Source organism: Mytilus californianus, unplaced genomic scaffold, assembly GCF_021869535.1.
Source record: "Mytilus californianus isolate M0D057914Y unplaced genomic scaffold, xbMytCali1.0.p SCAF_3, whole genome shotgun sequence".
Taxonomy (NCBI): domain Eukaryota; kingdom Metazoa; phylum Mollusca; class Bivalvia; order Mytilida; family Mytilidae; genus Mytilus; species Mytilus californianus.
In genome coordinates this window covers 33,629,165-33,641,337 of record NW_026262679.1, presented here as the reverse complement: position 1 = coordinate 33,641,337, position 12,173 = coordinate 33,629,165, and the positions used below count along the sequence as shown (strand labels likewise).

At 29.5% G+C, this 12,173-nt stretch overlaps 2 long non-coding RNA genes across 13 annotated transcripts in view; both read left to right on the top strand.

Annotated features, from left to right (window-relative positions):
• LOC127734422 (uncharacterized) overlaps nucleotides 1–12,173 on the top strand; it is a 38,893-nt gene that overhangs the window by 26,292 nt on the left and 428 nt on the right. For 3 of the 12 annotated variants that reach the window (XR_007997582.1, XR_007997583.1, XR_007997584.1), the window contains exon 5: nucleotides 4,252–4,313. The exons of 1 other annotated variant lie outside the window; for it this stretch is intronic. This is a non-coding gene — a long non-coding RNA (uncharacterized LOC127734422). Of the gene's footprint in view, nucleotides 1–110; nucleotides 188–3,884; nucleotides 3,961–4,251; nucleotides 4,314–8,387; nucleotides 8,465–12,173 lie in introns of those variants that run through there. 8 more of the 12 variants (XR_007997565.1, XR_007997566.1, XR_007997568.1 and 5 more) reach the window with 5 other exon arrangements.
• On the top strand, nucleotides 10,387–11,382 carry LOC127734424 (uncharacterized). The gene is made up of 3 exons (XR_007997594.1): nucleotides 10,387–10,450; nucleotides 10,943–11,010; nucleotides 11,309–11,382. It is a non-coding gene; the product is annotated as an uncharacterized LOC127734424 (long non-coding RNA).

Here is a 12,173-nt window from a genome sequence, read left to right as displayed (position 1 = left end):
TTTAGGATTTGGCATAAAACATGCATCACATTAATTTCTGAATTGATTGCAACAGCAAATATTCCCTATTTAAAGCTGAAACTAATTTACAATTTTTGTTTTTATTACAGATACAGCCTAAATATGTTACACTCTTCCACAATGAAGATGGTTTCATTGTAGATAGCACACATTAGGATGTCACATGTAGGTATTTATTCATTACAATTCTTTTCTTTAAACTAGGTTTATTAGTTCACCTGGCCCCTTTGGTTTGGGCCAGGTGAGCTTTTCTCATCACTTGGCGTCCGTCGTCGCCGTCCGTTAATACAAAAATCTTCTCCTGACACTACTGGGCAAAATTTAACTAAACTTGGCCACAATCATCTCTAGGGTATCAAGTTTAAAAAAATGTGTCCGATGACCCCGCCTGCCAACCAAGACGGCCGACATAGCTAAAAATAGAACATAGGGGTAAAATGCAGTTTTTGGCTTATATCTCTGAAACTAAAGCATTTAGAACAAATCTGACAACAGGTAAAAATGTTTATCAGGTTAAGATCTATCTGCCCTGAAATTTTCAGATGAATCAGACAAGCCGTTGTTGGGTTGCTGCCCCTGAATTAGTAATTTTAAGGAAATTTTGCAGTTTTTTTGTTATCTTGAATATTATTATAGATAGAGATAAACTGTAAACAGCAATAATGTTCAGCAAAGGCAGATCTACAAATAAGTCAACATGACCAATATGGTCAATTGACCCCATAAGGAGTTATTGCCCTTTAAAGTCAAATTTAACAATTATTCGTAAATTTTTGTAGTCTTTTACAAAAATCTTCTCTCCTGAAACAACTGAGACAAATTTAACCAAACTTGGCCACAATCATCACTGGGGTATCTAGTTTAAAAAATGTGTCCGATGACCCTGCCTGCCAACCAACATGTCAGACATGGCTAAAAGTAGAACTTAGGGGGAAAATGCAGTTTTTGACTTATATCTCTGAAACTAAAGCAAATGTATAACGGTTGCATTATTTCATGCATCAATTGTAAATAAAAATATCAGGTGAGCAACACAGGCTCCTTGAAGCCTCTAGTATTTGTTAGGCATTAAAAATCAGTTTTCACTGAAACAACAGATTGAAGCTTTATAACAAATTGGTCTAAAATTTCTTTTATTCCTATTTATATCCTAATGAAGTATATTTTAATAAGAATGTATAGTTATTGTAAATATACGTCTCCAATTTAGGATTTGACATCAAAGATGCATTACATTAATTTCTGAATTGATTGCAACAGCAAATAGCTTTGATTTTGAAGCTGAAACTAATTTAAAATATTTGTTTTTGTTAACAGATACAGCCTAAATATGTAAGACTCCTTTACCATGAAAGATGCTTCCATTGCAGATAGCACATTAGGATTACTCACATGTAGGTATTTATTCATAACAATTGTTCTTAAAACTATGTTTATATTTGTTAGGTAATAAAAATCAGTTTTTCCTGGAACAACAGCTTGAAATTTTATTACAAATTGGTCCTACATTTCATTTATTGAAATATTCACTGTAATGAGATATATTTTAATAAGAATGTATAGTGATTGTAAAAATTCTTGTCTCCAATTAAGGATTTGACATACAACATGCATCACATTAATTTCTGAATTGATTACAACAGCAAATAGTCTGGATTGAAAGCTGATATAAATGTATATTTTTTTGTTTTCATTACAGATACAGCCTAAATATGTAAGACTCCTATACCATGAAAGATGCTTCCATTGCAGATGCACATTAGGATAAGTCACATGTAGGTATTTGGTCATTACAATTTTCCTTAAAACTATATTAATACTTGTTAGGTAATAAAAAACAGTTTTTTTCTGAAACAACAGATTGAAGCTTTTTAACAAATTGGTCTAAAATTTCTTTCATTCAAATTTATACTCTAATGCTGAATATTTTAATAAGAATGTATAGTAATTGTAATTATATACTTTTCTCTAATTTGGGATTTAACATAAAACATGCATCACATTATTTTCTGAATTGATTGCAACAGCAAAAAGTCTGGATTTAAAGCAGAAACTAATTAATAATTTTTGTTTTTGTTACAGATTATACAGCCTAAATATGTAACACTCCTATACCATGAAAGATGCTTTCACACATTAGGATGTTGCACATGTAGGTATTTGGTCATTACAATTGTTCTTAAAACTATGTTTATGTTTGTTAGGTAATAAAAATCCGTTTTTTCCTGAAAAGTTTGACAAAAAGATGCTTTATGTTAAAATGGGTCTCGTAAAAGCAGACCTCTGCAGAGAGCAAACTTCAGATTTTGATATAACATTGATGAATTTAATGGGCGCTAATCTCGTAAAAGCAGATCCCCCAGCAGAGCTGATTACATAGTATGATGAAAACTTGTGTTTATGGTAAAATGTATTTAGTTTTTTGTCTGGCTCTATTTCATTATCAACCAATTTGAAACTTTATTACAAATTGGTCTCAAAAAAAATTTCTTCAAATATATACTCTAATGAAATATATTCTTAATGGAATGTATAGTAATTATAAATATTCTTGTTCAACATGCAAAAGATTAAATTCTGAAAAAATTGCAACAGCAAATAGTCTGTATGTAAAGCTGATATTAATTTATAGTTTTTGTTAAAGATACATCTAAATATGTTGCACTCCTAGACAGAGAAGATGGATTCATGGCAGATAGGAAGAGTCAACATGTAAGTATTTGGTCATTACAATTGTACTTAAAACTATGTTAATATTTGGAAGTCAATAAAAATCTGTTTTCACTGAAACAATAGCTTAAAATTTTATTACAAATTGGTCTAAAATATCTTTTATTCGAATTTCAAATGTGGAATATTTTAATAAGAATGAAAGAGTAATTGTAAATTAAGTGTCCGTAATTTAAGATTTGACATAAAACATGAATCACATTAATTTTTTAATTTTATCAACAGCCATTAAATATTCTCTATCTAAAGCTGATGCTAATTAATATTTTTTCTTTTATAACAGATACAGCCCAGATATGTTCCACTCCCACACAATGAAGATGGTTTCACGGTAGATGGCACATTAGGATGTTTAACGTGTAGGTATTTAGTCATTACAATTGTACTTTAAGACTATGTTTATATGTATTGGGTAATAAATATCAGTTTTCCCTGGAACAACAGCTTTAATTAAAATTTTACTTCAAATTAGTGTACATATTTCTTTTGTTCAAATTTATAATCTAGTGAAGTAAATTTTAACATGAATGCGTAGTAATTGTAAATATTCTTGTGTCCAATTTAGGATTTAACATAAAATGAGTGACATTTATTTTATAATTGTTGCAACAGCCAATAGTCTCTATTTGAAGCTGATACTAATTGATGATTTGGTTTTGTTATAGATACAGCCTAAATATGTTACACTCCTAGACAATGAAGATGCTTTCATGGTAGATTGATGACACATCTGGATATGTAGCATGTAGGTATTTGGTATTTTTAATTGTACTTTAAACTATGTTTATATGGTTTTCAGGTAACAAAAATCAGTTTTCCCTGGAACAGCAGCTTAAATTAGATTTGATTACAAATTGGTTTAAAATTTCTTTTATTCAAATTTATACTCTTATGAATAGATATAGGAAGATGTGGTATGAGTACCAATGAGACAACTCTCCATCCAAGTTACAATTTATAAAAGTAAACCATTATAGGTTTATATTAATGATAATGTATAGACATTGTTTATATACTTGTCTTCAAATTAGGATTTGTCATAAAAAATGCATCATATTAATTTTGAATTAATTGCAACAGCCAATAGTCTCTATTTGAAGTTGATACTAATTGATGATTTGGTTTTGTTATAGATACAGCCTAAATATGTTACACTCCTAGACAATGAAGATGCTTTCATGGTATATAGCACACGAAGATTCGTATCATGTAGGTATTTTGTCATTATAATTGTACTTTTAACTCTTTTTATATGTGTTTGGTAACAAAAATCAGTTTTCCCCTTGAACAACAATTTGAAATAATATTACAAATTTGTCGAACATTTCTTTTATTCAAATATTTACTGTAATAAGTTAAGTAATTGTAAATATTCTAGACTAGTCTCCAATTTAGGATTTGGCATAAAACATGCATCACATTAATTTCTGAATTGATTGCAACAGCAAATATTCCCTATTTAAAGCTGAAACTAATTTACAATTTTTGTTTTTATTACAGATACAGCCTAAATATGTTACACTCTTCCACAATGAAGATGGTTTCATTGTAGATAGCACACATTAGGACGTCACATGTAGGTATTTATTCATTACAATTCTTTTCTTTAAACTAGGTTTATTAGCTCACCTGGCCCCTTTGGTTTGGGCCAGGTGAGCTTTTCTCATCACTTGGCGTCCGTCGTCGTCGTCCGTTAATACAAAAATCTTCTCCTGACACTACTGGGCAAAATTTAACTAAACTTGGCCACAATCATCTCTAGGGTATCAAGTTTAAAAAAATGTGTCCGATGACCCCGCCTACCAACCAAGACGGCCGACATGGCTAAAAATAGAACATAGGGGTAAAATGCAGTTTTTGGCTTATATCTCTGAAACTAAAGCATTTAGAACAAATCTGACAACTGGTAAAAATGTTGATCAGGTTAAGATCTATCTGCCCTGAAATTTTCAGATGAATCAGACAAGCCGTTGTTGGGTTGCTGCCCCTGAATTAGTAATTTTAAGGAAATTTTGCAGTTTTTTTGTTATCTTGAATATTATTATAGATAGAGATAAACTGTAAACAGCAATAATGTTCAGCAAAGGCAGATCTACAAATAAGTCAACATGACCAATATGGTCAATTGACCCCATAAGGAGTTATTGCCCTTTAAAGTCAAATTTAACAATTATTCGTAAATTTTTGTAGTCTTTTACAAAAATCTTCTCTCCTGAAACAACTGAGACAAATTTAACCAAACTTGGCCACAATCATCACTGGGGTATCTAGTTTAAAAAATGTGTCCGATGACCCTGCCTGCCAACCAACATGTCAGACATGGCTAAAAGTAGAACTTAGGGGGAAAATGCAGTTTTTGACTTATATCTCTGAAACTAAAGCAAATGTATAACGGTTGCATTATTTCATGCATCAATTGTAAATAAAAATATCAGGTGAGCAACACAGGCTCCTTGAAGCCTCTAGTATTTGTTAGGCATTAAAAATCAGTTTTCACTGAAACAACAGATTGAAGCTTTATAACAAATTGGTCTAAAATTTCTTTTATTCCTATTTATATCCTAATGAAGTATATTTTAATAAGAACGTATAGTTATTGTAAATATACGTCTCCAATTTAGGATTTGACATCAAAGATGCATAACATTAATTCTGAATTGATTGCAACAGCAAATAGCTTTGATTTTGAAGCTGAAACTAATTTAAAATATTTGTTTTTGTTAACAGATACAGCCTAAATATGTAAGACTCCTTTACCATGAAAGATGCTTCCATTGCAGATAGCACATTAGGATTACTCACATGTAGGTATTTATTCATAACAATTGTTCTTAAAACTATGTTTATATTTGTTAGGTAATACAACTCAGTTTTTCCTGGAACAACAGCTTAAAATTTTATTACAAATTGGTCCTACATTTCATTTATTGAAATATTCACTGTAATGAGATATATTTTAATAAGAATGTATAGTGATTGTAAAAATTCTTGTCTCCAATTAAGGATTTGACATACAACATGCATCACATTAATTTCTGAATTGATTACAACAGCAAATAGTCTGGATTGAAAGCTGATATAAATGTGTATTTTTTTGTTTTCATTACAGATACAGCCTAAATATGTAAGACTCCTATACCATGAAAGATGCTCCCATTGCAGATGCACATTAGGATAAGTCACATGTAGGTATTTGGTCATTACAATTTTCCTTAAAACTATATTAATACTTGTTAGGTAATAAAAAACAGTTTTTTCCTGAAACAACAGATTGAAGCTTTTTAACAAATTGGTCTAAAATTTCTTTCATTCAAATTTATACTCTAATGCTGAATATTTTAATAAGAATGTATAGTAATTGTAATTATATACTTTTCTCTAATTTGGGATTTAACATAAAACATGCATCACATTATTTTCTGAATTGATTGCAACAGCAAAAAGTCTGGATTTAAAGCAGAAACTAATTAATAATTTTTGTTTTTGTTACAGATTATACAGCCTAAATATGTAACACTCCTATACCATGAAAGATGCTTTCACACATTAGGATGTTGCACATGTAGGTATTTGGTCATTACAATTGTTCTTAAAACTATGTTTATGTTTGTTAGGTAATAAAAATCCGTTTTTTCCTGAACAGTTTGACAAAAAGATGCTTTATGTTAAAATGGGTCTCGTAAAAGCAGACCTCTGCAGAGAGCAAACTTCAGATTTTGATATAACATTGATGAATTTAATGGGCGCTAATCTCGTAAAAGCAGATCCCCCAGCAGAGCTGATTACATAGTGTGATGAAAACTTGTGTTTATGGTAAAATGTATTAAGTTTTTTGTCTGGCTATATTTCATTATCAACCAATTTGAAACTTTATTACAAATTGGTCACAAAAAAAATTTCTTCAAATATATACTCTAATGAAATATATTCTTAATGGAATGTATAGTAATTATAAATATTCTTGTCCAACATGCAAAAGATTAAATTCTGAAAAAATTGCAACAGCAAATAGTCTGTATGTAAAGCTGATATTAATTTATAGTTTTTGTTAAAGATACATCTAAATATGTTGCACTCCTAGACAGAGAAGATGGATTCATGGCAGATAGGAAGAGTCAACATGTAAGTATTTGGTCATTACAATTGTACTTAAAACTATGTTAATATTTGGAAGTCAATAAAAATCTTGTTTTCACTGAAACAATAGCTTAAAATTTTATTACAAATTGGTCTAAAATATCTTTTATTCGAATTTCAAATGTGGAATATTTTAATAAGAATGAAAGAGTAATTGTAAATTAAGTGTCCGTAATTTAAGATTTGACATAAAACATGAATCACATTAATTTTTTAATTTTTTCAACAGCCATTAAATATTCTCTAAAGCTGATGCTAATTTATATTTTTTCTTTTATAACAGATACAGCCCAGATATGTTCCACTCCCACACAATGAAGATGGTTTCATGGTAGATGGCACATTAGGATGTTTAACGTGTAGGTATTTAGTCATTACAATTGTACTTTAAGACTATGTTTATATGTATTGCGTAATAAATATCAGTTTTCCCTGGAACAACAGCTTAAATAAAATTTTACTTCAAATTAGTGTACATATTTCTTTTGTTCAAATTTATAATCTAGTGAAGTAAATTTTAACATGAATGCGTAGTAATTGTAAATATTCTTGTGTCCAATTTAGGATTTAACATAAAATGAGTGACATTTATTTTATAATTGTTGCAACAGCCAATAGTCTCTATTTGAAGCTGATACTAATTGATGATTTGGTTTTGTTATAGATACAGCCTAAATATGTTACACTCCTAGACAATGAAGATGCTTTCATGGTAGATTGATGACACATCTGGATACGTAGCATGTAGGTATTTGGTATTTTTAATTGTACTTTAAACTATGTTTATATGGTTTGCAGGTAACAAAAATCAGTTTTCCCTGGAACAGCAGCTTAAATTAGATTTGATTACAAATTGGTTTAAAATTTCTTTTATTCAAATTTATACTCTTATGAATAGATATAGGAAGATGTGGTATGAGTGCCAATGAGACAACTCTCCATCCAAGTTACAATTTATAAAAGTAAACCATTATAGGTTTATATTAATGATAATGTATAGAAATTGTTTATATACTTGTCTTCAAATTAGGATTTGTCATAAAAAATGCATCATATTAATTTTGAATTAATTGCAACAGCCAATAGTCTCTATTTGAAGTTGATACTAATTGATGATTTGGTTTTGTTATAGATACAGCCTAAATATGTTACACTCCTAGACAATGAAGATGCTTTCATGGTATATAGCACACGAAGATTCGTATCATGTAGGTATTTTGTCATTATAATTGTACTTTTAACTCTTTTTATATGTGTTTGGTAACAAAAATCAGTTTTCCCCTTGAACAACAATTTGAAATAATATTACAAATTTGTTGAACATTTCTTTTATTCAAATATTTACTGTAATAAGTTAAGTAATTGTAAATATTCTAGACTAGTCTCCAATTTAGGATTTGGCATAAAACATGCATCACATTAATTTCTGAATTGATTGCAACAGCAAATATTCCCTATTTAAAGCTGAAACTAATTTACAATTTTTGTTTTTATTACAGATACAGCCTAAATATGTTACACTCTTCCACAATGAAGATGGTTTCATTGTAGATAGCACACATTAGGATGTCACATGTAGGTATTTATTCATTACAATTCTTTTCTTTAAACTAGGTTTATTAGTTCACCTGGCCCCTTTGGTTTGGGCCAGGTGAGCTTTTCTCATCACTTGGCGTCCGTGGTCGTCGTCCGTTAATACAAAAATCTTCTCCTGACACTACTGGGCCAAATTTTACCAAACTTGGCCACAATCATCTCTAGGGTATCAAGTTTAAAAAAATGTGTCTGATGACCCGGCCTGCCAACCAAGACGGCCGACATGGCTAAAAATAGAACATAGGGGTAAAATGCAGTTTTTGGCTTATATCTCTGAAACTAAAGCATTTAGAACAAATCTGACACTGGGTAAAAATGTTTATCAGGTTAAGATCTATCTGCCCTGAAATTTTCAGATGAATCAGACAAGCCGTTGTTGGGTTGCTGCCCCTGAATTAGTAATTTTAAGGAAATTTTGCAGTTTTTTTGTTATCTTGAATATTATTATAGATAGAGATAAACTGTAAACAGCAATAATGTTCAGCAAAGGCAGAGCTACAAATAAGTCAACATGACCAATATGGTTAATTGACCCCATAAGGAGTTATTGCCCTTTAAAGTCAAATTTAACAATTATTCGTAAATTTTTGTAGTCTTTTACAAAAATCTTCTCTCCTGAAACAACTGAGACAAATTTAACCAAACTTGGCCACAATCATCACTGGGGTATCTAGTTTAAAAAATGTGTCCGATGACCCTGTCTGCCAACCAACATGTCAGACATGGCTAAAAGTAGAACTTAGGGGGAAAATGCAGTTTTTGACTTATATCTCTGAAACTAAAGCAAATGTATAACGGTTGCATTATTTCATGCATCAATTGTAAATAAAAATATCAGGTGAGCAACACAGGCTCCTTGAAGCCTCTAGTATTTGTTAGGCATTAAAAATCAGTTTTCACTGAAACAACAGATTGAAGCTTTATAACAAATTGGTCTAAAATTTCTTTTATTCCTATTTATATCCTAATGAAGTATATTTTAATAAGAACGTATAGTTATTGTAAATATACGTCTCCAATTTAGGATTTGACATCAAAGATGCATAACATTAATTTCTGAATTGATTGCAACAGCAAATAGCTTTGATTTTGAAGCTGAAACTAATTTAAAATATTTGTTTTTGTTAACAGATACAGCCTAAATATGTAAGACTCCTTTACCATGAAAGATGCTTCCATTGCAGATAGCACATTAGGATTACTCACATGTAGGTATTTATTCATAACAATTGTTCTTAAAACTATGTTTATATTTGTTAGGTTATAAAAATCAGTTTTTCCTGGAACAACAGCTTGAAATTTTATTACAAATTGGTCCTACATTTCATTTATTGAAATATTCACTGTAATGAGATATATTTTAATAAGAATGTATAGTGATTGTAAAAATTCTTGTCTCCAATTAAGGATTTGACTTACAACATGCATCACATTAATTTCTGAATTGATTGCAACAGCAAATAGTCTGGATTTAAAGCTGATATAAATGTATATTTTTTTGTTTTCATTACAGATACAGCCAAAATATGTAAGACTCCTATACCATGAAAGATGCTTCCATTGCAGATGCACATTAGGATAAGTCACATGTAGGTATTTGGTCATTACAATTTTCCTTAAAACTATATTAATACTTGTTAGGTAATAAAAAACAGTTTTTTCCTGAAACAACAGATTGAAGCTTTTTAACAAATTGGTCTAAAATTTCTTTCATTCAAATTTATACTCTAATGCTGAATATTTTAATAAGAATGTATAGTAATTGTAATTATATACTTTTCTCTAATTTGGGATTTAACATAAAACATGTATCACATTATTTTCTGAATTGATTGCAACAGCAAAAAGTCTGGATTTAAAGCAGAAACTTATTAATAATTTTTGTTTTTGTTACAGATTATACAGCCTAAATATGTAACACTCCTTTACCATGAAAGATGCTTTCACACATTAGGATGTTGCACATGTAGGTATTTGGTCATTACAATTGTTCTTAAAACTATGTTTATGTTTGTTAGGTAATAAAAATCCGTTTTTTCCTGAAAAGTTTGACAAAAAGATGCTTTATGTTAAAATGGGTCTCGTAAAAGCAGACCTCTGCAGAGAGCAAACTTCAGATTTTGATATAACATTGATGAATTTAATGGGCGCTAATCTCGTAAAAGCAGATCCCCCAGCAGAGCTGATTACATAGTGTGATGAAAACTTGTGTTTATGGTAAAATGTATTTAGTTTTTTGTCTGGCTCTATTTCATTATCAACCAATTTGAAACTTTATTACAAATTGGTCACAAAAAAAATTTCTTCAAATATATACTCTAATGAAATATATTCTTAATGGAATGTATAGTAATTATAAATATTCTTGTCCAACATGCAAAAGATTAAATTCTGAAAAAATTGCAACAGCAAATAGTCTGTATGTAAAGCTGATATTAATTTATAGTTTTTGTTAAAGATACATCTAAATATGTTGCACTCCTAGACAGAGAAGATGGATTCATGGCAGATAGGAAGAGTCAACATGTAAGTATTTGGTCATTACAATTGTACTTAAAACTATGTTAATATTTGGAAGTCAATAAAAATCTTGTTTTCACTGAAACAATAGCTTAAAATTTTATTACAAATTGGTCTAAAATATCTTTTATTCGAATTTCAAATGTGGAATATTTTAATAAGAATGAAAGAGTAATTGTAAATTAAGTGTCCGTAATTTAAGATTTGACATAAAACATGAATCACATTAATTTTTTAATTTTTTCAACAGCCATTAAATATTCTCTAAAGCTGATGCTAATTTATATTTTTTCTTTTATAACAGATACAGCCCAGATATGTTCCACTCCCACACAATGAAGATGGTTTCATGGTAGATGGCACATTAGGATGTTTAACGTGTAGGTATTTAGTCATTACAATTGTACTTTAAGACTATGTTTATATGTATTGGGTAATAAATATCAGTTTTCCCTGGAACAACAGCTTAAATAAAATTTTACTTCAAATTAGTGTACATATTTCTTTTGTTCAAATTTATAATCTAGTGAAGTAAATTTTAACATGAATGCGTAGTAATTGTAAATATTCTTGTGTCCAATTTAGGATTTAACATAAAATGAGTGACATTTATTTTATAATTGTTGCAACAGCCAATAGTCTCTATTTGAAGCTGATACTAATTGATAATTTGGTTTTGTTATAGATACAGCCTAAATATGTTACACTCCTAGACAATGAAGATGCTTTCATGGTAGATTGATGACACATCTGGATATGTAGCATGTAGGTATTTGGTATTTTTAATTGTACTTTAAACTATGTTTATATGGTTTGCAGGTAACAAAAATCAGTTTTCCCTGGAACAGCAGCTTAAATTAGATTTGATTACAAATTGGTTTAAAATTTCTTTTATTCAAATTTATACTCTTATGAATAGATATAGGAAGATGTGGTATGAGTGCCAATGAGACAACTCTCCATCCAAGTTACAATTTATAAAAGTAAACCATTATAGGTTTATATTAATGATAATGTATAGAAATTGTTTATATACTTGTCTTCAAATTAGGATTTGTCATAAAAAATGCATCATATTAATTTTGAATTAATTGCAACAGCCAATAGTCTCTATTTGAAGTTGATACTAATTGATGATTTGGTTTTGTTATAGATACAGCCTAAATATG